We start from the raw sequence: 27,875 nt of genomic DNA on the forward strand, positions 1-27,875 counted from the left end.
TTGTAAAATCATACTTTATAATGCAATAGGTAGAAATAAATTTTGCCAAGAATCTTGACATTCAGACGTTGACAGAGGTGTTGTAGCACAGCGTAATACGCCCTCTGGTGAGAGATTGAAATACTATAGATACTTTATTGGCGCCCAACTCGAGGCCGCGGACTTACCTGGGTGGGTTATTGCATTTTTTTAATTTGCTTTCCCCGCAGTCACGTTGTTAGGTCGCCATATTGGCGGGTAGTGTCAGATTTGGGATTCTTCTTTTTTCTACTCGGGAATAGATTTCGATTTTTGTTATTACCAGGGATTTTTTTTTATTAATTACTGAATCAATTTAGACATTCCTTGATTGCATTTTTGATACATTTTTTGTGGATTATTTACATGTGAGATAGATATGTCTATAGATGAGGCGTTATGCGGGTTGGGCTTGCGCCCTCACCCGGCCACACCTGTGGTCACGCGGAATGTATCCGCGTACTCCCAGATATCCTCAGGCGGTGGCGAACGTTATTTCACACCGTCCTTGCCTTCCTGTTTGAGGGAGGGGGAGGTAGGTTAAGGGATGCCACAGGTGGGGAAGTGAGGTTTTCTGGCACGCAGTTTGGCTCTAGGGAGGGTGACAGGTTTAGTGGCACACAGTTTGGCTCTGAGGAAGGTTATAGCTTAGATTGGGATATGCAACGTAGGTGTGACTTCCCAGGAAATTTAATGGGATTAGATTCGCCCAAGAAAGGGTCTGGACATGACACCCCAGGGTTTAGCGATTGGGATAGGTGGGAGGAGGATTTCTTGTCCCTTGGTGGGGGCTCGGTTATTCCTAAGGTCCCGGTGAGGCCTACTCCAGTCAATGGGGGTGGTCATGTACCCAGCTCTGGGAGTCTCCCGGAATATCATACCCCTTCTCTGCATTCCTACACTCCAGTGTCAAGGAGGTCAGCTCCACCCCCTCACTCATGGGTTGATGATCAGACCCTAGGCCAGCTTAGTCAAGGTTTGCCCCGGATGGGCTTAGGTTCACGCTTGCAGCACCCCACTCCTGGACTGTATACCCCAGTTGCCCCATTTTCGGAGCCAGGGATTACCTACGGGAATTACCAGTCCCCACAGCCCAGCCAGGGCTATTATCTGCTTACAGGGTCCCCAGTCTCTCATGCCTACCCATCCTATGTGCAAGACCCTTGGGCTGGGGGTAATGCCCCCCACACCCAGCCTTTGATACCTCCCATGCCTGGCGGTTACGCTAGCACACAGATGACCTACAATACCATAGTGACTCCTCCCTATCAACAGCAGGGGCCCTTCACCTACCCTGGCAGCATGGCTTGTGGGTTGGGGGATGAGGGGGGTAGCATAGCGCACATTCAACCCTAGTTAGGTGAACCAGAACGACACACACCATTCTCTGGGCATTCTGCCCAGGGACTAGCTCCAGCATCTCGCACCATGTACCAGGTCCCCCAGTACTCTTGTGTAGGGGAGCAGTCGGTGGGCTTCAGTAGAAACACACCCCAGTACAAGGATTTGCGGTACGATGGAAATTCTAGCTGGAAGTCCTTTCTGCACAAGTTCATTCGCCGGGCCCACAGCCAACAGTGGACTGAGATGGAACAACACGATCAGTTCTGCCTTTCATTGGAGGGGACAGCAAGCGACTACTACACCCTGTTGATGGAAACAGACCACAGTCTCTCTTTGGCTGACATCATTGGGCGGTTTGAGAAACGTTTTGGGTCATCTGCACCAGGTTTCACGCTTCAGTTGAACTTTCAGTCAGCATCACAGGATGTGGGCGAGTCATTGCGACATTGGGCTGACAGGGTGCTTACCCTGGCTACCCAGGCTTTCCCGTCTGTGCCGGATTTTCATGTGTATGCCATCCCACGGCTGTGCTACGGTGCTGAGGATGGAGACGCAGGACTTTATGCCCTGGACGGCCAGCCCAAGACGGTCGAGGAAGCAGTCGACCGAATGCAATATTACCAGCATTCGAGGCAGACTAGGTCATCTAAGCCTAGGAGGTATGTGAGGCAGGTAGCCCAGGAGGACGCCCCCGATTCCGACAAGGAACTCAAGGAGATGCGCCAGCGCCTTCAGGAGATAGAGAAGGAACTCCGAGGGCGGACCCTCTCTCCTCGGAGACCTTCATCGCCACCTTCGAGCGGCAATCGGAAGTCAGTAGGTTGCTACAAATGCGGGGCCATGGGACACTTCAAGAGGGAATGCCCGGAGCTGAAGGGGAAAACTGAGGCGAACCAGGCCATGGGGACCAAGGTCAAGCCTAGGGACGGTCAAGACGCACAACCGCGTTCATCAGAACAAAGGGGGCGGGGAGCCAAGACCCTCCAGCCACAGTTTAGTAGTGGAGGGCCTACGCAGCGGGAAGTCAGGATGCTGACTCCGGAGCGCTCCCCAGTTAGGCCAGGGCCGTGTGATGCTCGCACGGGGACAAGTCGGTTTGCAGGAGGACACAGGCAGGAGCCCTCCTGCATGCGCCGCTCGAGTAGGGGCACACTCCAAGTGAGGTTTAGGGAGGCACCCGAGGAGGAGGAGGAATCCGAGGACTGGGTAATAGGCTGGGAGGAGGACATGTACGAACCCTCTCCCAGAGAGATGTCGCCAGGATTCAGGCTCCCTGCGGATATCGTAGTGCCGGAACTGCCGGGATTTGGGGCAGTGAACCAGGGGAATAGGGAGGACTTGTCGGATCTGGAGCCCTCGCCCATTCAGGAGGAGGAGTCCTGCGTGGATTTCGCGCCCAAGCCTAGTGAGTGCCCGGAGCCAGTTATGGCACAGGATCAGCCCAAGGAGGAATGTGGGCTGGGGATGGTTAGCGGCCAAGCCGAGAGCGGAACAGTGGACATGCCATTCCGGCATGTGGGAGAATCCGATGAAGACTCGCCTGTGTCAATAGGGCAGATACGCCCAACCACCGGATTCATGGTCGAAATGGTAGTCCAGGGAGTGAGACTACAGGCAGTGGTAGACGCTGGGGCAGAGGTGAGTGTGGTGTCCACCCGGGTCTACGAGGAGCTTAACCTCAAGCTTCCCATCAAACAGCACGTGACCTTGGTTCAGGCAGGGGAAAATGCCAAGATGAGGGGATTCATCATTGGCCCTGTGGGAGTCCGCCTTGGAGACACAGAATATAATGTTGATCTGTATGTGGCCCCCCTTCAGGACAATATGTTGCTAGGCATGGATTTTCACCATCAGCAGAAGGCTCATTTAGACCTGGAGCATGGCACCATGACCTTGGGAGAGGAGAAGGTCCCTTTGACGTTCCGACGCCCAGGAGGGGGACAGCAGGTCCAAGTTTCAGTAACGAAGTCTATCTGGGTCCCAGCTGCTTTAGTCGTCCTATGCCCTTGTCGTTTGGATAAGGAGTTGGAAGATTTTGTAGTCAACAATCAAACAGATCTCGGACGTCTTATTGGTGCCACACACTTCTGCTAGGTAGAGAACGTTGGTGACCAGCATTGTCAATGCCACAGATGAGGAAGTGTCTATCTCCGGAGGCAGTGCGATAGGATCAGCCTTGGAGGCCGAACCATGGGTGTTGGCACCTGACTTGGTAATTGAGAATGTGTACAGTGTGGACCCCCACACTGATGCAGGGACTAAGGTCAACACATTTACAGCAAGAGTTGATGTTGCTCCCGTAGCTTGCCCTGGAACTTGGTCGAATTCCAAGGAGGCCACATTAGATGGTGGGGAGATTTCCCCCTGGAGCCGACTAACATTGCTGAGGAAATCAATGTGGTTGAAGCCCCAGCTGTTGGCTTTACTCGATGTGCGCTTGGTGAAGGTGTTCCGGATGGTTACAGTGGCCCTGTTAGCGAAGCGTCATGGAACTATGTCTCCCGAGAACTTCTCGGGTTCCCAGGTTGGACTCGAGGGGCGAAGTTTTATCTCAAGATGGATCTTGTGGGACATGACCCTTTCAGAACCCGAGTCCGTCAATTCAGAGGCATCAGGTTGCCTTGACCCCCACCTGGATTTAGAGCTGTTGGGAGGATCTATTGATCCTTTTCAGCAAGGGGTGTGCGACGCAGGGCTCGCCCTGGCCCACACCGGTTGGGAGCAGATTAGTCCCAGTCAGTTTTCTCCGGAGCATTTACCCGGACCTTTTGCTGGAGTCTTCCGACGTCCTCGGAGAAGTCTCTCCGAGGGGCGTGCCACGCCCACCTTGATTACTGGTTGGACCCGTTTCTCCGTCCTTCAGAGAAAACGGGGGGAGTGTAGTATCTGGGGAGTCTTCCCCAGTACGACTTGTTTATTCCCCGAATTGGAGAGGATCAACATCCGGCAGCACGAGGAGATTTCCCGCGGTTATGATATATGCCAGACGTACAGCAGGACCTACCCGAAGTTAGAGACCGGCATCAGGCAGAGCAGTTAAGTCCGTGGGACCCATGATTTATACACTGTAATAAATACTATAGATACTTAAGTACTGAAAGCCGGGGTTTTATTGATTGATTGATTTATATCTTGTATAACGTCCCTCTTGACAATTTTTCAAACAATACCGGTGAAGGGCTTTAGATTTAGGCCTATGCTTGGCGCTTATGTGCCACACCTACTGTGACAGGGGACATCCGTTTTAAAGGTCATCTCCGAGGATTCGTGACATTCACACCTGATGCCGAGCGTTTGACGATGGATCTGTCACTACCTGTTTTATCGACTAAGGTTTGTCGTGGCCAGGATTCGAACCCCGACCTTCCGCATGCGGGGCGAACGCTCTACCTCTAGACCACTGCGGCGGTCCTGGGCTTTTATGATGATATATATATAGCTTCTGAAGATTTGAAATGAAAGCGCTAAAGCTTTACCAAACATCTTCGTGTATCTTTTTTATTTTTTAACCTATATATATATATATATATATATATATATATATATACATATACTACACTGCTATAGCAGTGCATCTGTAGGAAAATATTGGGTGTTGGTGCTGGAGATCTATAGATCCACCCTTTTTAAAAACCTTTGATTTATGGCACAGAAAATCTGAGTAGGGTTGATGCCTTATTCATCGCCGTCTCAAAATCTTGTATTAAAAGAACCCCATATTTTCCCACTATACTTGTATCCAAATATACCTTCAAACATTCATTAAAGTCTCATACGAAACGAAAACCCATAGCTTCCACTGATTTCGTTCTTTAACCATCCACTAAGGACGGTTGGAAGACATCTGCAATGAAGCCGTTTGTTGTTGTTACCAAATGTTGACCTTTGTGAACAGAATTTGAGTCACTGAAATTTGTACGAGGACATTTTTTAATTTATACACTTATGTACCATATAGTACTATAAAATGACTGCCTGAAATAGGGTCTGAAAATAGTTGGTTCGAGATATCTGTAGAGTGATTTTCTATACATGTATTTTCTTTGGTTATGTATTCAAAACCAAGATATGGAACACAAAGTTATTTACGATGACTCTTCTTGTATTTACAATGATTTCAGTCGAATCCACACACAGGTTTATCTGTTTGATAAACTGGATTTCAATTTGAATAGACAGATGTATACCGCGTCCAATTTCTTGTATTTCTCACTGATGTAACATGTGGGATTAGGCTGTTGATTGGTTGTCAATATCCAAGCCTATGCTTGCACAGGCACCTGAAGTATGGGTATTACTTACCCACCCACCCACCCCCCTCTTGATATTTTTTGTGGCAATAATTTCTCAGACATGTGTGAATTCCCTGACTATCTCATCCCTTTTTCGATTTATGTAATCGTTTCACGCTTTTTGTAAGTTTTAGAGATTGGCCTTCTAGTAAAATAAACGAGGTATAAAAGAAAAATTTGTAAACATTTATACGTGCTATGTGATTGGTTCGCACATACATTGTTTAGTCTCGGGATCATCATAATAGTCTCGGGATTATTCGCGGACCAATCACACAATGCGTCTAACAAATTCGTATTTTGTGACCTTCTTTAGGCCGAAAAAGCCTGTCCGATCAATGCACGCAAGATTGTGACAAATAAAAGAGATGAAATGGGGTTTCAGTTGAAGAGATTTGTAGTATGACATCTCCCTGACCTGTCACTTGCCAAAATATCTTAGGTAACGCTGTAATTACTTGGAAAATATGCCCCGAAACGGGGCTCCCCTTTATGTTTACCGACAAATTTTTGTTCATACCTTGTGTATTTTATCATACCGGTAGAAGGTCAATCCCTAAAACTTACAAAAAGCGTGAAACGATTACATAAATCGAAAGAGGGCTGAGATAGACAGTGAATATTCAAACATTTCTGAGAATTCCAGAAATTATTACCACCAAAAAAATTTAAAAAGGGGGGGGGGTATATCCATGCTTCAGGTGCCTGTGTATGCTCTTTATCGTGCCACACCTGCTGTGACAGGCACTGCATGAACAATAATGCAGTGTAATTAAATGGCAGTTTTTCCTCAATTAAATCACAACTTTAAAAATATAATTTGGATACAATACCAAATTAAACATGAAATTTAATTGGAGTTTACACTGACGTAAAATTATTTGTAAACGCCGAAATTTAAAGGGAAAGGCAACCGTAACCACGTTATTGCCTTTATGAATAAACTATTACTTACTGATATCATAAATGACAGTCTTTCACAACAAAAATCCTTGCTTAACAATTAAATCAATATCAATCTATCTTATATTTCAAATTACCCGCTGCTAAGAGAGCGGTCATCGAAGTTTAATTTGTTACGTCACACCGTCGGTTCCGGTTTATTTCATCAGCAGCACTGTAAACATGACAAGTCACGAACAGTTAAAGTTTGGAGCCGTATAGATTTGAGCCCGTTCTTTCGCAAGAAGAATCTAAGAAAAGAAGACGTTCAGTCGAGTCACAGACCAGACAGATGGTACTCGTTTCTTCATACATGTAAATGTCTCAAACCTCAACTTGTCATTGCGCAAATGATGGATCCACAGTTTGTATAGTATTTTCTTTTCAAATAACTTTGTTGGGTCAGGAATTTCGGGGGAAAAACTTTTTTCACATCTCCCTTTTGCATTAGTATAATTAACTGCTTGACAGGAAGGCATGTACCTATTTACAATGTATTCTTAGAATCTCATCAAAACCGGAATAGACGGTGTGACGTCAAAATTATTGATTTTTGTGGTCTTGAATACAAAAGAGTTCCGCATCATGGCAACCTCTATAGATGGCGGAAATTTCATTCTTAAACGTTTTAAAATTATTACTGAATCTTATCTAGGCCGTATATCAACAGAATAGTATGACAAATCTTTATCATATACTGTAGATTGGGAAATAATCACGATGGTTTTAATTTCACTATGTTCACGATTTATCTTTTTTCCGCGAAATTAAACCCATAGTGAATAATGAAGTAAAAATATTTGAATGCGGCTATAATTAAAAACAAAGAGAGATAACTGTTTTATTTTTGTAAACTGGATACTGTGATCAGTTGAAAAAAGAAAGTATTGAATAGTTACATCATTTAACATATGAATGCATACACACAATATGACATTATATACATGTACTTTTATACTCTTAACTGCTTTTACACTGCAAGTCGCATAGAATTTGTACATTGTCATTATATACCGGCTTTTTCAAAAGCCCTTGCTATTAGTTCCTTGTCTTGACTCAGTATATCAATGGCTCTCACAAGCCATTTAGCGTGGATCGGTTTTATTTTCGACAACCGCAAGTCGATTTTAACATCCTCAATGTCGACACCTTTTTCGAGAAAAGTTTTGATTTCGTTCGCATAGTATGTCTGGAATTCGGATTTTAAAAGCGTTTTAAATCGTCCGTTAATCTGAATATCAAGAGGCTGCAGGTTGTCCGTACACGCAGCGGGAACGAACACCACTTTAATTCCCTTTTCCTCCATCATAGTAAGTAAGGCTTTATCTTGGTGAGCTTTATAAACATCAAAAACACACAATGCTTTTTGCCTTAGGGGCAAATCCAACTCGTCTCGCACGCGCTCAACATAGGGGACGATGATCTTCTCAATATATCTATGCATTGTTTCTATATTGCTCCAATGGTTTTCACTGTGAAATATATCCCAGTCTTTAGGAAAGTTGTATGACGGGTGACATTTATCGGTGAGGCCCTGATACAAAAGTTGGGTAGGGAGCAATACACCAGACTTCGTTGCCGCTAATACCGCAGTTATTTGACGCTTGTCGTCGACACCTTTAATTGGGACCTGCTTAGCACCTAAGGATAATTGAGAAGATAATTAATCATTTATTAAATTGTTCAAAATAGGTAATTTAAATGTGTTTCATGGCAATGTATTTTGTGCGTGTTGATGCATGCTTACCAGTATCGTGCATTGTCCACTCCCCGCATGGTACAAGATTAACACCAGTTTGGTCCCAGTTGATTATCAATTCATCCGGTATGTTAAATTGCTGAACATTGTCTCTGATTCGTTTGTTGAAAGTGGATTTGATGTCCTCAAAATCATGCGGAAAATGTTTAACACCTTTAGTTCCCTTTCGTTTAGAAAACCCCATGCGTTTTAGAAGCGATAAAGCCCAGTCTTTTGTAATATCAATCGGACCACCATTTTCTTTCAGAAGTGTTTTATCCTTAAATAAAATTACTCCCCTGCCGCCGGCCATCACAATCTGTGAATTAACGACACCCCCAGCCACTCGTAATTTGCGATTAAGTAATTAATCCTACCATTTATCATGTAAAAAAAATTGGGGTTGCCTTTCCCTTTAATGACGTTAAAGCAAAGGCCTACTGTTACACGGGGCTTCGGTTTTGCGGTCCCCTCTTAAGGACCCCTCCCCCCTTTTACGACAAGAAAGGAGTACTGAGGACCTATTCTAACTCGCATCACCACGGGACCTGTTTTGTTTGACGTTAGAAATCACATCAATAACTTTGCATACAATGCATTTGTTTAATGTTAATCTTACACCCATGTATGTATACAAACATGTATTTTCACAGTTTTATCAATTCTTAATTTAAGAATCATAATCAACACACACACACACACACACACACACACAGATATATATATATATATATATATATATATATATATATATATATATATAAATTAAATATAAAAGGCGACATGAAAGTACGTTTTACTTTCGTGTTGCCTTTTATTTTTAATTTCGATATGTAAAGACTGGACACTGAGAATTTTTTACTGTTTGGATATATGTGTGTGTGTGTGTGTGTGTGTGTGTGTGTGTGTGTGTGTGTGTGTTTGTAAGCCCTGTCAATTGAACCAGTGAATAAGAAGGCACACGTGTAAATCAACACGGGGTCGGCCAAAGGAACACGGAAATGGTGGTGTTCAGTTGGATTTTTATAAAAATCAGCATAAAATCATTAAATAGGTCATCTACCATCAAAATCCTGAAGTGTTTACTTAACAGGATTTATGAGATGTGTGTAACAGGTGTGTAAAGATTTAGCACTCGTCCATCTTTTTTCCTTGCGAGCATGGCTTACACACTTTCGAAGTGCGCATGCTCTGTTTTAAATGACGTCATTTGTGATATCATCATAATGGAGTTTTCCAGGGAAAGAAGTTGGACCAACTTCTGAGGTAAGTAAACACGGTTGAAAGAATTTTTTTGCATGTTATCAATGGGTTTTTTATTACATAGACTGATTAAATGGTGTTTCATACCGATCGTGTTATGTACAAGCGACAGAGTACCCGAGTTACTGAAAATTTCGATGATAAAAGTGATAAATCTGCGTGAACTGTTTGGTTTTTCTTTTCTTTTTGAAATATAATCTTTGCAGTTAATGTACTCTGTATACTAAGAATTCATATTGATTTTGGATAGAATTTCACAAAAAGAAATGCGCCAGGTCCTTAGGAATCAACCCCCCTACCCCACCCCCCACACGGCACATTTTTTGGATGATTGGAACGTATACCCCTTTACATCTGTCTCCCTACTTTGAAGTTTTTTCCAACGCCATGACATAAATAATAAATAGATAAATAAATAAAAATGCAAAAATAAAAAAGAAAGATGTATATGTATTCGGATTGGCATGTTCCACTTTGTCCGGGTTGAAATCCCCTAGGATGCAAATGTACATTACGCCGCACTGCTTGCAGTACGCACATGGTACAGGCGTACCGCATAGGTATGTAACTACTAAGACTATAAACCAAACAGAATATGATATGCAAAACTATTACTCTGAATGCATTTTATTTGTTTACAATGTAGCCTGTCGGGCTGTGGTGTCACACGCGTGGTTTACACGTGCACTTTAGGTGCCAGTGGAGGAAATTCGAACGATGTATGGATTATTGTCTCCTGGTAACTTTGGCAGTTACCCTTTGCTTTCAATCTACTTTTTAAGAATAATTCAACCCTCGCTAATCATTTCCAAGCTGCATTTCGATCTTGGAAGAATGATCTTCAGCTACAATACAAAATTAAGGGATGATGTTGTGTACTGAGTTTTTCTTGATTGTTTACATCTGTGATTGTTTATGTGATGTATAAACTGATCAAGCTGTACAGTGTCATGACATATAGTGGCATAGCTTCCATTTATATGCTTGCGCATCATTTTGTCAGAAGAAGAAATTTCTAAAATTAAGATTTTTAACATGTATATGATTATATGTGTTTGTTTGATTTTAGTATAATACCTGTAGAGAATATTTCAGTAATATGAAGTGCGACACATTTAGACGCATGCATGTGGTGTTTGAAGGTCTCATCTGAAAGACCAGCAACTTTCTCTTTTGAATGCTAAATATGACGATGGAGCATTCACCTCACTACCTACATTTACACCCTAAATAAAGTACATTAGCATGGCTCGAAACCATGATTTCTTCATCATGAAGCAAATGCTCTGTTACCACTGAGCTACCAATTTTTTAACATGAATTCATAGCTAAAAATTTTAAAAATTTATAACTAATTTTTTGGTTAATTCCATAAATATTATTCCTCTCTTTAGACACAATTCTGGGTAACCCCCTGCCTTTGGGCTTTCAGAATGGGACAATGTCAGGAGAGCTTTTGTTATTTGTTATACTCTTAGTGTTGATGGCATCTATGAACAACAGGATAATGTTTTTAGATTATTATTTCTGATATCATATTTGTAAATTGTTTATGAGGGGTTGTTAAAGTTTGTGGACAAAAGGACACACTTATTAAAAATTCAAAGTTATGATAAGTAAAAAATATAGGAGATGTGTAACAAGATTGTAGATTTGAACATTTTAATTTTAATTAATTTTTATAAGTATTGATTTCAGATACATGTATGACATTGCATGCTTGATCGGGGAGGGGGGCTACAGTTAGATAATATTCTGGTCAGCACATTCGATAAACTACAGTTGTACATGGAACTCATTAAATCACTTCTTTTTCTTTCAGTGGTCTTCAACTTTTAATCTCTAAGAAGGAAATGTAATTAAAAGATGAATAAAGTATCCATAAGAATACCAGAAGAAAGGCTGTGTTGAGAAAAACAGCCCTTCCTCAGTACCTCAGAACTAGATGATAGCCCTTGTTACTTTATGCTGAATATGACACAGTATAGAAGATCTGATCATGAAGAAGTTACACCATTGATACACTTGCCAACTGCCAAAACTACTTTCTGATAGTATGACGAGATTAGAAGATATCATGGTGTAGTCATGACACAAACTGCAAATCAAAGATTGTCTTCCCCAGAGGATGAACAGAGTGCTTCACATGGATAACATTTCCTTTTCGAGTTTTGAAATTAGTAAGTATACAAAATATTTTAGGCCACATAGTCATAAAATTATTTTTTAGATTTCCATCCTTGCTTGGAAAAAAATGGGGCAGGTGGTGTATTTTTTATTTTTCAGAATATATATTTCCCGTTCATTATACTCGCATGTTGCTGAAGAGTGTAGATTACTTCATATTTTTTTTTACATTGTTTTCTTTGGACAAAAAATTTTCATACAGCAATATTATAATTGTTTTTAAGTGATTTTGAAGTACATTTTCATGTAACACTGAAGTTGAACATTCTTTTGCGCTTTTTTGAATAATAGTAATTTTTAGCTCACCTGAGCTGAAAGTTTAAATGAGCTTTTCCAATCCCCTGTTGTCCGTCTGTCTGTAAACTTTCACATTTCTGACTTCTTCTCAAGAACCACTTGGCCAATTTCAACCAAACTTGACAAAAAGCATCCTTTGTGAAGGGCTTTCAAGTTTGTTCAAATAAAGGGCCACACCCCCTTTCAAAGGGAATATAGAATTACAAAATTGCAAAAATAGGGTTGGGTCATTTAAAAATTTTCCCCTAAAGAACCACTGGGCCAGAAGAGCTGAAATTTACATGAAAGCTTCCTGACATAGTGTAGATTGAAGTTTGTTCAAATCATGACCCCCATAGGTAGGATGGGGCCACAATAGGGGATCAAATATTTTACATACAAATATAAAGGTAAAATCTTTAAAAATCATCTTCTCAAGAAACACTGGGCTAGGAAAGTACAAATTTACATAAAAACTTCCTGACATAGTGCAGATTCAGGTTTGTTAAAATCATGACCCCCTGGGGTAGAATGGGGCCATAAAAATCTTCTTCTCAAGAACCATTAGGCCAGAGCAGTTTACATAATTTACATGAAAGCTTCCTGACATACAGCTCTGTAGTGCAGATTCAAGTTTGTAAAAATAAAATTTCGAAAAGGTGTCGCTGTGTTTGGTGTCATTTTTGTTCGTTCTGCACAAACTTGCTCACTCAGCTTGACACAGCCTAGGTGTTCATATGTAAATTTTTTATTTTTCGTAACTTAAAATGTCGTGTAGCAATGGTGGCCAGATCAAATTTTCCTTCCAATGTTATAATAGGACTAGACATGGGTATCATTTTGCACAGTCTATGCGAAAGACATCGGACCGTCGGACCTGACCGATGTGCAGTGCCTCAGGTCCGATGTGTCATTTTTTACACCGGACCGGAATGTCCGATGTCTCAGTATTCGGTTTTAAGCTTTATTATTTTGACGCGGAGTCAATTAAATGTTTGTTGTAAGTAAAAAATATCACACAAATCCAAATACGTAAATGAATGTGATTAAACCGCATGGACCGTCTAAAGTATTATGCGGGAGGGATCCCTGGTATAGTATTACTAGTATAATAAATAAGATTTCCTTGGTTTTGCATTTTCACGTGTTTCTCTTTTTTACATTAGGTTTTTCGGTCTGACAAAATTTGGTTCGGTCCGGTGTGTTCATTGATTACACAGGACCGAATGTCCTGTGTGGTCCAAAAAACTTTCGTATAGACTGTTTGCATACAATTTAAAGTATGTTTTTGCATATACACATTTTTCTAATGCCTGTACACATTGAATTATTAAACACCAGGCTCGTCCTCCTATCCCCTTTACAAGCTATGTTTGTGTGGGGTTTTTTGGAGTTAGATTTTAGGTAGGAGAAATCATGGCCTCGTGAGTAGGTTGGGCCACAATACTTAAATAGGGATCAAAGTTTTAGAAGCGAATATGTAGAACAAATCTTTAAATATGGGCCAAGGTGAATCAGGTGAGCGATGTGGCCCATGGGCCTCTTGTTTGAATATACAGTTTATGCAGGATCAGGATATGCCATTGCCGTATCCGCTAATTAATGAGTCATAATTACCATCATTGTACCACAAAGCAACAGTCACTGTACTGTAGTTCTTTTGCTTAACATTATTCAATTCAGTTTGCCATCATCTTCTTCTAGTCTAAGACACGCACACTCAATAACAAAAGTTCCAAACACAGAATTGGGAAATGGCATGGTATCGCATACTTTCACATTCAATAGCATCTCCATTAATCAATTTTAACAAGGCATACATGTGCAGTCACTTGACCAAATGCATATCACACTGCAACAGTCCTTCACAACTACCACATCTTTGGGTACCCTTATAATAGAAACATGTCAAATATAACCACAACATGCCAAAATGTTAGGGTCAGTCATTGAAATGCTCTAAATGTTTGATATACAAGCCAAATATTTGTTCTCAACTTCTTTTTTTAAAAAAAAAGGTAAAATAAAAAACAATGGGGTGGATAATTTTGAGAGGGGTGGGCGTGGATGATAATCTGTAAATATGAAATTCTATGTGGCCTTAAGTACAGTAAATATGAAAGCAGATCTTAGTATTTAACAATTTTGTTGATCCATAATTTATTTACAGATTTTATATGATCTTATTTTGTATAATTAAAATCTTAGATGATATGTGTAGAATAATTATATCATTTAGCAAAATGTAATGATTTGTAAACTATAGATACATATACATGTAGTAAATTTGTGTAACAATTAATACATTCAACCCAAAAATGAATTTGCATATTTTAATTGATTTTTATCTCACCTGAACCAAAGGTTCAAGTGAGCTTTTCTGATCACATTTTGTCTGTCGTCTGTCTGTCCGTCTGTAAACTTTTCACATTTTCGACTTCTTCTCCAGAACCACTGGGCCAATTTCAACCAAACTTGGCCAAAAGCATCCTTGGGTGAAGGGCTTTCAAGTTTGTTCAAATGAAGGGCCATGTCCCTTTCAAGGGGGAGATAATCACAAAAATAGGATGGGGTCATTTAAAAATCTTCTTCTCAAGAACCACTGGGCCAGAAGAGCTGAAATTTACCTGAAAGCTTCCTGACATATTGCAGATTCAAGTTTGTTCAAATCATGGCCCCCGGGGGTAGGATGGGGCCACAAGGGGGGATCAAAGTTTTACATACAAATATATAGGGAAAAACTTTAAAAATCTTCTTCTCAAGAACCACTAAGCCAGAAAAGCTGAGGTCAAAAATAAACATTGATTTGTTTGATGTACTCCGACCGACCAATCAAATTTGCTCCTACCCGACCATTTTTTCCAGCAATTTAAAACTTTTTTTTTGGGGGGGGGGGGGGGGGGGTCCCTTGAAAAATAGAAAATTCTCCTTATTCTAAAAGAAAATATTACAAATTTTCATGACGTTAAAAAAAAACCAAAAAAAAAAAAAAAAACCTACCTACCGACCCACCTTGAAAAATGTGAGTCAGAGTACATCAAACAAAAATATTTTTAATGATGGCCTGAGATTTACATGAAAGCTACCTGACATAATGCAGATTCAAGTTTGTTCAAATCATGGGCCCCGGGGGTTGGATGGGGCCACAATAGGGGATCAAAGTTTTACATACAAATATATATGAAAAATCTTTAAACATCTTCTTCTCAAGAACCACTGAGCTAGAAAAACTGATTTTTACATGAAAACTTTCTGACATAGTGCAGATTCAAGTTTGTTCAAATCATGGCCCCCGGGGGTAGGATGGGGCCACAAGGGGAATCAAAGTTTTACATACAAATATATAGTTAAATCTTCTTCTCAATAACCACTGAGTCAGAAAAGCTAATATTTACAAGAAAACTTTCTGACATAGTGCAGATTCAAGTTTGTTCAAATCATGGCCCCCGGGGGGTAGGATGGGGCCACAATTGGGGGGAGGAGTCAAAGTTTTACATACAAATATAGGGAAAATCTTCTTCTCAAGAACCATTGGGCCAAAGAAGTTGACATTTACATGAAAGCTTTTTGACGTAGTGTAGATTCAAGTTTGCAAAAATCGTGGCCTCCAAGGGTAGTTGGGGCCATAATAGGGACTAAGGTTTTACATGCAAAGTATATGGAAAATCTTCGTATATGGGCCAAGGTGACTCAGGTGAGCGATGTGGCCCATGGGCCTCTTAAATTGTTTTTAGCTTAGCTGAGCTTTTCTGATTGAAACTTGTACTGAAGTTTATATTGTCAGTCTGTTCATCTGTCTGTCACAAAATCTTGTGACCGCTTCTCCTCCTGTATGGCTTATTGGAGAGACTTGAAACGTTGTACAAATTATGCTTCATTGCCATTTGTAGATGTGCATATATTGATTCAGAAGAGGGATAGGGGATGTTATATAGCTTGTAAACACTTCTCCTCTTATATGGTTTATCGAATATCCAGGGAATAGGATACAATTGTTCACAGTGCAGCATGAGTTATTTCCACCTGAATACAGGGGGCGCACAACACGGTGGGGTCCTCAAGTGATTTTATCATTATAAGGAATAGATAGAGAATTTACTATTTCTGATTGTAATTAAATGCCAGTTAAGGAATTTTTGTAGAAATTAAGTGTATAATTACTAACATTTGATATGACTGTACAATTTTTTTAGTCATTTATTATATTTATACATCCTGTATGGGATTTTTCACATTCCATGATATCTAAATTAAGATCAGAATAAGGATGAGCAATTCTTTCATAAATACTTTTTATCAATATTATTGACGACCCAAAAAAAATCCACGATGAATATGCAAGAATTAAATTACATGTGCAACCAACACATGCAATCATTAACTTGTAATCCTTTCACAGTGTGGACAAAAATATGTACACCAGGTGTCAATAAACGGATCATATATGTTAAGTATATCGAATCTGTATCTCTAATGCAAATTCTATGTTGAATCTTTTTTCTAATATATAGTATAGAATTATAGTGGAACTATAAAATTTAAAGTACTAATTAACTGAATTTCAGGACTAACCTTTACAACCCCAACCCCACCCCCCACCCACCCCTTCACGATTTAGGGTTTGGAGCTTTTGGGTTTTGTTATTTTTGTTAATATGTTTTTGCTTTTCAAGAATTTTCAGACAATAATTGTAAAGTCAACTTCACCTTGCCTCCCCCTAAACCCCTTTTGAAAATAATGTTACATACCCGACAATTATATTTATATCATCTTATGGTTTCAGGGTGCTTTTGTTCCCAAGGGTCTATTATTTATTTATTTATTTTTTTACAGATTACTCATGAAAGTTTTGGTATTAATTGTACCATTACTTGAACAGAATTAAAGACCCAATTTTAAGTTGACACCCCCAAATTGTAAGCTGCCTGCCAATCAAACATTTAACAATATATCTCAGGTGGAGTGACATCTGCAGACACTGTGGTCTGGGGCTACCCCAGAGAGGTGTTTTGATAACAATAACAGCCAGTATCTACAGGCACTCTTTAGATCTTGAGGAAGCCCAGTCTACCTGAGTTTTGATAGCAATGACCTGTCCACAACTGCTATTTTCTTGTAATTCAATTGTTTTTAAAAAGGCCCCTGAACAATGCAATTTCAATATAATTGTAATTTTCCCCTCTATATACCTGTACATGTATTATAAATTACACAATCAGAAATCAAACAATAATTTGCACAATTATTTCTAAAACTTGTAACCTATTGAAATAATTTATGTCATCAATTTATGATACCTCTATATTCATAACAGAAATTATTCATTGAGTCAATGACAGAGAGAAAGAGGGGTGGGTGTAGAATGTGTGTCCGCTACCCTTAGGAATACAACCATTATTCAAACACTATGACCACAGAAACTCTGCAGAGGTCCCTGAGACAGGTCCTGTGTATATCAAAACTATATATATATAAAAAAAAAGCATAGACAGGTAGATTTCTACCATGTTCTGCCTCTGTGTATTTCTTTGAGTGCCATGGGATATAGCAATTAACACCTTGGTAGACCCTGGCCACTCCAGGTAAATAACATCTGTTTAGATTAGGCTCCGCCTACATTTTCACTGACCGTACGGTCATGAGATGGGTCTTTAAGCACTAAATAGACCTACTGGATAGAGGTCTAGTCGTTACTCCTCCCCCCCTTTCCCATCCCTTCAATTTAATGAAATTAATATATTCTAAAGTGTTCTTCGTAGAATTGGATAAACTAATAAGCTTTGTTATTACTGTATAGGGGGAAAATAAATCGTGGTGAAAATTTTCGCTATATTCGTGGTCTAGACAAATCTGCGAATTTAAGAAAATGTGAATATTTTTATTTTTATTCTTTAATACACAATGTGTTTAGAAAAAGGGGAGTTGGCTTATAGTGATTTGAATCTGCTAATTTATGAACCCACAAATGTGTCTAAAATGGAAAAAAAGCGAAAATTACAACCTGTGAAATTATTCCCCATTACAGTATAATAGATATGATACAACCTGTTAAAACTCAACCCATAATAAAGATTTTGATAGCATAAGCTTTACAATACCCTATTTGTTACCACTATTTTATCTGTCATCTTAGGACCCCATCAGTAAGCACGCCCCCTACTTCCGGTGTAATGTCAGTACATGTAACTGCAAAAATGAAGGCCATTGTGTACAATACTTCATTATCATTTAATGTTGTTCACGTTCTTCTGACCCAGGGATCGAATATTTTCCTACAATTTACAGTGGATCAAAGAGAATTGTTTTATAGTTTGTTTCTTCTTTATGCATATATGACCCAGTGTGTCTCTGCAGAGCACAGATCTACATCTGGCATTTTCTAATTACTTAATGTTCACTATTTTTAGCGATCAATTTAAGTTTTTTTAAATTAGTTTTTCAATCAAAATTAGCATAAATATAAATCTATAGCTAACCAGGGTTATGATGCATGTGACCCAAATTTGTCATTATGCAGGGGCCTATATCTATTCTACGAAGTATATTTGATGCGCATTAAAGTTTGAAAATTTTAATTCAAAATATGCATTAAAACCGCTGTTTGAACAAGGCATAAGTATCATTTTAAAGGTACATATGTACGTAAGTATCTTTGCTAGATATGATGTTCAAAAAGATTAATCAGTTTTTTAATTACTGATTAGATCACCTGAGTGGGTATAAGGATTGATAAACTAAGATTTTGAAATTTTAAAAAAGCTAACAGACAGATGAAAGAGCTTGATAAATACCATAATACAGTCCATCATAACATGGGTGCATGAAAATCAGGTTCTAGAGCAGATATTAATATATTAGGTAGAACATTGATGATACGTCTTATCTGGTACATGTAAGTTGTAACACCCTCTTCATTAATACTGTGCATTTTGACAAAATAGTATATGAAGTCCAGTGGTTCCATTGAATTTGAACATATGTTCAATAAATATATAGTTAGTAGTGGTAGGGAACAGGTATTGCTTGAATGTGTCTACTAGATTTCTTGTTAAATAACCTTCACTTTAATTTCAGTCAAACATAATTTTGCATCAAAGAGAACAAGTGGCTTTGACATAACCTAGAAAATACAATATTCATTAAAAAGAGCATGGCACCAGGATAACTAGATGCCCATATTCCCAGCAAAATGAGCCAGTCCTAAGGAGAGTCCACTAGAGATGAAATAAAACTCATTAAAATGTATTGAGAAAAGGTATATATATACAAGTTTTGATTTGCACCTTAAGAGTATATTGATAATTTGTATTTTGACAGCCTCCAACTGAAATACAGTGAAAATATTGTTGCAGTACTGTAATTATGTCTCCCCTCTTTCAGGGGAGACATATTGTTTTTGTACTTTCTGTCCGTTTGCCACAAAATCTTGTGAACACTTCTCCTATATGGCTTATCGGATAATAATAATAATAATAATAAGACCTTTATTTAACCAGGATTACATATTTAGCGATAACGCTAGTTTTCAATATGGTCCTGCATATAACATACATACAGACAGGTATTAGTAAAATAAACACAGATTAAAAGAAGTAGAATACATATAAACTTAAGAAATAATTATGAATGTAAGATAAATAGAATACAAAATGAAGCTTAAAAAGTATGGTGATAATCTCTAAGATAATTTCTCTTAAAACACGCAACACTCGTTGAGTTTCTTATGTTTGACTCAATTAAGGCATTCCACACTGTGCTCCCTGAAATGCTGAAAGATCTTCTATAATATTCTGTTTTTGCCCTGGGTATATACAAAATATTTGAATAAGAATTTCTAGTTTGCCTCTGACTGACTTCTGATACATATTTAAAAACATTTAAATAATCTGGCATTAAACCATGTAAAACTTTATACACTAAAATGACTTTTCTATAGACAAAGTAATCTGATAGAGGCAACCAGTTAAGTTCTGTAAACATGACATTAGATGGTGTTTCAAAATTTCTGATGTTAAGAATTACCCTTGCAGCTCGTTTTTGCAATATAAAAAGCTTATTCACATTTTCAGCATTTCTTGGATTGCTCCATATAGTACAACAATATGTAAAATGTGGAAAAATCATAGTATTAAAAATCTTCAGCAGCGCATCGTTTGACATAAAATATCTTATTCTTCTTAAAATGCCAATTCTCTTGGAAATCTTGTTCATAAGTGATTCTATATGACTTTTCCAGGACAAAGTTTCATCAATAATAATACCAAGTAATTTTGACTCCTGAACACATTCTATGACATGGTTATTTATCACTAAATTTAATTTTCGATACTTTGATAATTTTTGTGCCGATCCAATAAGCATACATTGAGTTTTAGACAGGTTTAAGCTTAATTTATTTTCCTTAATCCACATTATACTGCGCTGAAGATCTGCATACATCTTTGACTCAATATTTTCCACTGACTTATCTGTTACATCTTGTGAAGTATCATCTGCATACATATTTACATGAGAATGTTTCAGTGCTTGTGGATAGTCATTAATATACAGGATAAAAAACAATGGGCCTAAAATAGAGCCTTGCGGAACTCCAATGGTTACATTTCTTTCCTCCGATAAATTGCCTTTCCAAATAACTCTCTGTGTACGATTTGTTAGATATGATTTAAACCAATCAAAAGTATCATTGCTTGGATAGACTTGAAACTTTGTACAATGCTTCATTGCCATTTGTAGATGTGTATATTGGTGGGAAGGAAGGATCCAATTATTTTCCTAAAAGTTAATAGTAGATCTAAGAGGGGTGGAGGATGTAAAATTCCTTGTCAACACTTCTCCTCCTATATGGCTTATTGGATAGATTTGAAACTTTGTACAATGCTTCATTGCCATTTGTAGATGTGCATATTGTCGGGACAGGAGGGTCCAATTATTTTCATAAAAGTTAATAGTAGATCTAAGAGGGGTGGATGATGTAAAATACCTTGTCAACACTTCTCCTCCTATATGGCTTATTGGATAGATTTGAAACTTTGTACAATGCTTCATTGCCATTTGTAGATGTGCATATTCGTCGGGACAGGAGGGTCCAATTATTTTTCTAAAAGTTAATAGTAGATCTAAGAGGTGTGGAGGATGTTAAAATAGCTTGTGAATACTTCTCCTATACGGCTTATCCGATAGACTTGAAATTTTGTAGAATACTTCAATGCCATTTGCAATGTGCATATTGCAAGGACAGATCAAAGATCCAAATGTTGTCCTTAATATAGTGGATTGTAGGGGTGGAGGGTGTAAAATAGTTTGTGAACCCTTCTCCTATGTGGCTTATTTATTGGAGTTCATAATGTCTATGTTCCTGCTCATGCTTTATCTTCCATCAGTACATTAAGGGGTTGGAGGTTTCATTTGGAGCACTTCCAATTTGGGGAGCTGGGGATACATTTGTTTTTCATAAAAACAATCTGAAGTTATGATATATTTGTTATAAAATGTTTATGATATCTGTACCACTTTGAATCATTAAAAATGATAATTTATATGTGAATTAATATTTACAGCTGATCATTTGATAAACACTTACTTTGTAGAAATAGAAATTATGATTTTTATCTAATTGTACATTTCTTGCTATCTCTATGAAGACCTTTTACGAAGACCTTTTACTAATCACTTCTCTAAATATTTTTCAGATTTGTCAGAATGTTATGCATCATGATCAACAGAAAAGAACTTCACAGGTAGACCAAAGCTGACATGGGATGAGATCCTAAAACGAGACCTAGAGTTTAAAGGATTGGATAGGATCAATCCACTGGGTCGCCAAGTGTGAAAGTACAAACTTCAACCTCGACAGGACAGCCAGGCCTCACCCTTGCAAAAATATTAATTTGGCCTGGATAGTCAAAATGAGTGATGATGATGATATCAAGGTCTGACACTATAAGCTCAGTAAGGGTAGATCCTGGCAATGGAGCTGTTAAGCAATACAACAAACAGGTTTAACATTGAACATGTTTATATACTTTTTTAGCTCACCTGAGCCAAAGGCTCAAATGAGCTTTTCTGATCACCTTTGCCTGTCGTCTGTCGGTCTGTAAACTTTTCACATTTTCATTTTCTTCTCCAGAGTGAACCACTGGGCCAGTTTCAATCAAACTTGGTATGCATCATCAATAGATAAAGGGTATGCAAAAATAGGGTGGGGTCATTTAAAAAACCTTTTCAAGAACCACTGGACCAGGAAAGTTGAATTCACATAAAAGGTTCCTGTTTTGTGCAAATCATGGTCTCCGGGGGTAGGGTGAGGTCACAATCGAGGATCAAAGTTTTACATTCATATATAGTACAGATTCAAGTTTGTTAAAGGTCATGACTCACAGGGATAGAGTGGGGTCACAATAGGGGATCTAAGTTTTATATGTGAAATATATACAAGGAAAATCTTTTAAAATTTTCTCCTAAAAAACTAGATGCAGAACTAAACCCAAAATCGTAGCTCTTTGAGAAGATATTGGGGCAAGTCAGAGCGCTAGAGCTTCAGATGAACCCCTTATTAAAAATCTTCAATTTACGGCACAGAAAAAAAGTGCATGGTTAAGTCCCTCTATCACTGTATTCCTGCATTGCTGTCTCATGAATTTAATATTAAATAATTCCTAACATATTTTCCCACTATACTTGTTTCCAAGCATACTTTCAAATATTCCTTAAACCCACATATAACCTAAAAACTCACAGCTTCAAGTGATTTTCTTTGTTGATGTAGCCATGTTAGGTATACGTAGCCAGTCAATTTGAACCCCAGTTCATTTCCATACTCATACTCATTTTGAAACATAATGTCTGTGTGAACTAATATCCCCACAAATATTTTTAGTGAAATATTTTGGATGAAATCATCCCACTTGGGTTAAATACTTATTATTCAAAAACTGTAGGTTTGAATATTGAACTAATTTCACAGCTTTCTTAAGTTGGTCCCCATCCCCTCCAGTCTGTTTTTACGCTTAACTATTGATTCAGAAATGGAGTGTAAGGGATCAGACTAGGCTTTAATAGCATTATCAATTTTCAAAAGCTTTAGAAAAATTATACAATTTTAGGTCACTTGAGTAAACTCAGATGACATATTGCTATTGGTCTGCGTCCGTTGTAGTCCGTCGATGTTAACAATTGAATATTTTTAACTAAATTCTATAACTGAAAGGTGAAGATAACGAACAGCGATCAATCTACGATTCGAATAACAGAATTATTTTCAAATTTAGTATGAAGCACACAAATTTACATTAAACCTTCCTGACATAGTGCATATTCAAGTTTGTTAAAATCATTTCCCGGGAGGTATGGTGTGGTAACAATAGGGGATCAAAGTTTTATATGCTGATATATTTAAAGGAAAAATCTTTAAATATCTTGTATATACAATTTTTATGGCAAAACAAATCTGACCTATTCAGTGTGTCCTGAACTACATTGTGTTTAAGGTAAAACTTATACGGTACCAATTTTGATGCACCAGATGCGCATTTCGACAAATAATGTCTCTTCAGTGGTTGGCGTGGGTTCGAATCCTGCTTGCACCGGTAAGTGAGAAAGTTTCCCAGTTTACTCTCGGAAGGTCAGTGGTCTCTTCCCAGGTACATTGTATCTGGGTTCTCTCTTCCACCAATAAAAACTGGGCACCACCAGATAACTGAAAAATTGTTGAGTGTGGCGGAAAACAGCTAAAACAATCAATCATATTATGTTATTTGACCTTGTGACCCTGAACTCTGAGTTTGACCTACTTTTAAGAAAGTATAACTTATTAAGTATATCCAGGACTATTTTAGATAGGGCTTTCATGTATTGTATATAGATTACTTATGGCAAGGTCTTTCATATCATACCAAGACCTATGACTTCATACCTTGGTCTTATCCAGAACAGCAATATCATGCTTGTCATATCTTTGTGTTATATGATTTCATTTCAGTAATGTTGTGTTCTTTAGAGGTAGGTTTGGGTCACATTATTCATGAGAATAAAGATTGATAGAATAGCATTTAAAAATCAAAACAGCAGGGCCAAGGTGACTGAGGTGAGCGATGTGGCCCCTGGGCCTCTTGTTGATTTTGATATTTGTACAGATATCATTTGTATGAGAAATGGAACTCTTTTTTTCTTTTACAAATACATGTATTATCATATGGATCCATCTGTGTTGATTATTTAATCAAAGGACTACATTCAATGTATTAAATGCAAATTTATTGATATGTCTGTGGTTGAATTACTCATGTATGTACATGTATACATTTTTTTGGCACATGCAATTACATATATAATGTATATATACATACTAATTGTACATATAACATCTCCTGTAATATAATAAAATATATGACTGAGAATAAAAGACCTGCTGTTTTCATTGCTACCATGGAACATTAAAAGATTAGAATAATTCAAATATCTTAATGAATTTTGTAATATATGAATTTGATATTTGTATACAATTGCCTCACTGGTGTTCAATGTGAACTTTGGTTTATCATTTCAGTTTACTCTTTATATCAAATCAAAATTTAAGACAAATAAGGAATTATTTCCGAAATTGGTTAATATGGTACATTGTAGTAAAATAATCAAGAGTTTATTCATATGAGATAGCTAAATTTCACATGGATAACCAGTGACTGATTCTTAATTGTCAACATTTTCACCAAACAGTTTAGAAATTACCCTGGTACATACTATCGGGGGATTATAAAATTCCTTAAAAAGTGACAGATTTTTAAATATCACCTTTTCAAGGAGAAAAATCCCTTTAAGTATATGAATCCTATGAAGAAATTAAAAGAGAGGTGGCTATAGGTATATGCGACCCACCTGATCTTTATTTTTCTGCAACATATTCAAGTGTGTGTTTATCACTTGTATGGTGAGATTCATCTGTGGCAAGAGCTGTTATGATATCTCGAGTCAGAAAGCACCAGAATCCAGTAGGAATAGTTTTAGATCTATGGAGCACCAAATTAACAAACTCAAATATTTGAAGATATCTTTAATTATTTGAAGATATTATCAATTCATTTCATGCACGCAACATTGCAATCAAAGATCTCTTCAAATAATTAATATCTTCAATTCTGCATTATATATATATATTGCGAGCATGAATTGAATTATTGATATCATTATTATTCTGCTGAATTGATGCACGCAATAATTTAATTGTTGCTCTCCTCAAATGAATTATAATTTAATGATACCAACAATAGAATTAATGCATGCTACAATTCAATTGAAGAGAGCAATAATTCATTAATGCTAACATCACTTAATGTGCACAATAATTGAATTATTGCTCTCTTCTATTGAATTAATGATATCATTAATTAAATTGATGTGTGGAATAATTATTTCAGAGAGATTGATTATCTAATTGAGATATAATCTCCAGTTCAAGATATCCACAATTGAATGATTTCTTTAATTGAATTGTTGCTCTTTAAAAAAAAAAATGATGCGCGCATTAATTGCTTATGAAATAGCCTTGTATATATAATTATAAAGATCCTCCATTGAATTAAAAGAGATAATCAAGTCATTCATACAGAGCTCTAAATTAATTTTTGCGAGCAATATTTCCACCACATGGATGTGCGCATCAATTGAATTAATGAGGGCGATAATTGATTTGATGCGCGTATATTATTGGACTTCAATTTGAGCTTATGTAAAACATTAATAAGATTTTAAAAATCAACCTGGTGAATTTGTATTATAAAGGTCATGAGAGGACACGTCCAGTTTTTGAACAAAAACAGAAAGTAATATATTCCCTTGAATTTGCAATTGGTCATCTCTGTCCTCAGATCGGCAGGGAAAGGAGTGGGGGTCCAAATCACTTATGAGGGAGATTATTTCTCATTCGAAGGCGCGAATTGCCAATGTTCAGGGAAGGTTTTAAATCTCTACTTGCCTTTCGAGACTGAACTAAGTTCATCAATAAAACTTACAAATATGTAATTTGAATTTTACCTTTCGTTATAATAGTTCAATTTATGCGCAATGTACCAGGTTCAATTGTCGGTGTGTTTCAGACGTGGTTAATGGGCGGGGGGGGGGGGGGGGGTGTCCAACACGTAACACGTTTAGGGAAGGGCGTAATGAGTGCCTAAGGCACGAAATCTCTAAACAAAAATATCTAAGATGAAGCAAAATCGTGATTTTTGGGGGTTTTCTATTACAATTTTGTCCTCATATTTCAAGGTGAGATGATAGTCAAAATTGACATAATGTGCATGTACATATCACAAACATGTAGATATTTTTGTAACAGTATATAAAGGAACCGAGAACAAATCCTGATTCTGAAGTTATGTTATATAAACTGGTGTTATAAACCTGATTTGCAAAGAATTTATGGTTTTTGCAACGTTTGATTAAAGTTTTCTGTAAGGTCACATCTATGTAGTTACATATATAAACAGAATGTTCATGAAAATGTTCCCTTTTAGAGTGGAATTAAGATATCGCGTAACATTTCTTTACAAAGATATCTAATTTTTATTCATGTCAAAAGTCAACAAAAAACTTAAAGTGATACAAAAAATGTATATAATTATGAATACTTGTTTTAGATCCTTTAGGCACTGTATTACAGAATTTTGATTTTATTTATCATACTGTTTGGTCGAATTACTACAGAGTCTGGCCCGTACAGCATGCATTGGCAAACAAGGGAGTCTATAATCATATATATATATATATATAATAATAATGATGATTATCATAAGTTATTATTACATTAAAAGTCATCATTATGGACACTACTACCCCTCCCCCCGACCGGTCGCGGTAGCTCAATGGTAGAGCGTTCGCTTCGTAACCGGGAGGTCGTGAGTTCATGCGTCAAACCTAAGACGTTAAAATTGGTAGTGATTAATTGCTCCTTCACCAAACGCTCGACATTTAGAAGTGAGAATCACGGATCTTTTGGATGTGACCTTATAAACGTATATCCCTTGTCGTACATGTAGTAGGTGTTGGCACGATATTTCAAAGAACCCTCACTGCTACGACCCTGAACCCTATGGATACATTGGATAGGTCTAAATTCGTGGTACTCCGCTTAAAGCTGGTTACGTCTCAATATGAATAAAATATCCTCGGCGGGACGTAAAATATATAATCAATCATCCAATCAATACTACCCCCCCCCTTTTTTTTTTATTTTCTTGCGGCGATAATTTCAACGAAATGTGTGGATTCCCTGTCTATCCCATCCCAATTTCGATTTATGTCATCGTTTCACGCTTTTTTGTAAGCTTTAGAGATTTGGCCTTATTTATTTAGCGTGGTGAGAATGATTATTTGGATGTTTCAGGGTGTTTGATTGCCCGTGTGTATCAGAGTGTTTAACTGGCTGAGTGTATCAGAGTATTTAATTGGCCATGTGCGTCAGAGTGTTCAATTACACGTGTGTGTCAGACTGTTCATTTGCCCGTGTGTGCCAGAGTGTTCAATTGCCTGTGTGTAAAGGAAAGTGTTCAATTGCCCGTGTGTAAAGGAAAGTGTTCAATTGACCGTGTGTAAAGGAAAGTGTTCAATTGACCGTGTGTAAAGGAAAGTGTTCAATTGACCGTGTGTAAAGGAAAGTGTTCACTTGATAAGCAAAAATTCAAGGAGTGAATAAAACGATATTTCACAAATTTTGACCGCAGCAATGTCTTCTATGTTGTTTTTAGTACCAAATAGTAAATTTTCGTACTAAAATACCAATAACTGTAGAAGTGTTCAGTTGCAGGTGGGAAGTTAAGGTG

General features: G+C 37.9%; 1 long non-coding RNA gene across 1 annotated transcript; it reads left to right on the forward strand.

The window, feature by feature from the left end:
• Positions 1–9,619: 9,619 nt before the first annotated feature.
• On the forward strand, positions 9,620–24,463 carry LOC130048344 (uncharacterized). Its single transcript, XR_008797173.1, has 2 exons — positions 9,620–11,777; positions 21,753–24,463. It is a non-coding gene; the product is annotated as an uncharacterized LOC130048344 (long non-coding RNA).
• The last annotated feature ends 3,412 nt before the right edge of the window (positions 24,464–27,875 follow it).

This window comes from Ostrea edulis, chromosome 7, assembly GCF_947568905.1.
Source record: "Ostrea edulis chromosome 7, xbOstEdul1.1, whole genome shotgun sequence".
In the NCBI taxonomy this organism is placed as follows: Eukaryota; Metazoa; Mollusca; class Bivalvia; order Ostreida; family Ostreidae; genus Ostrea; species Ostrea edulis.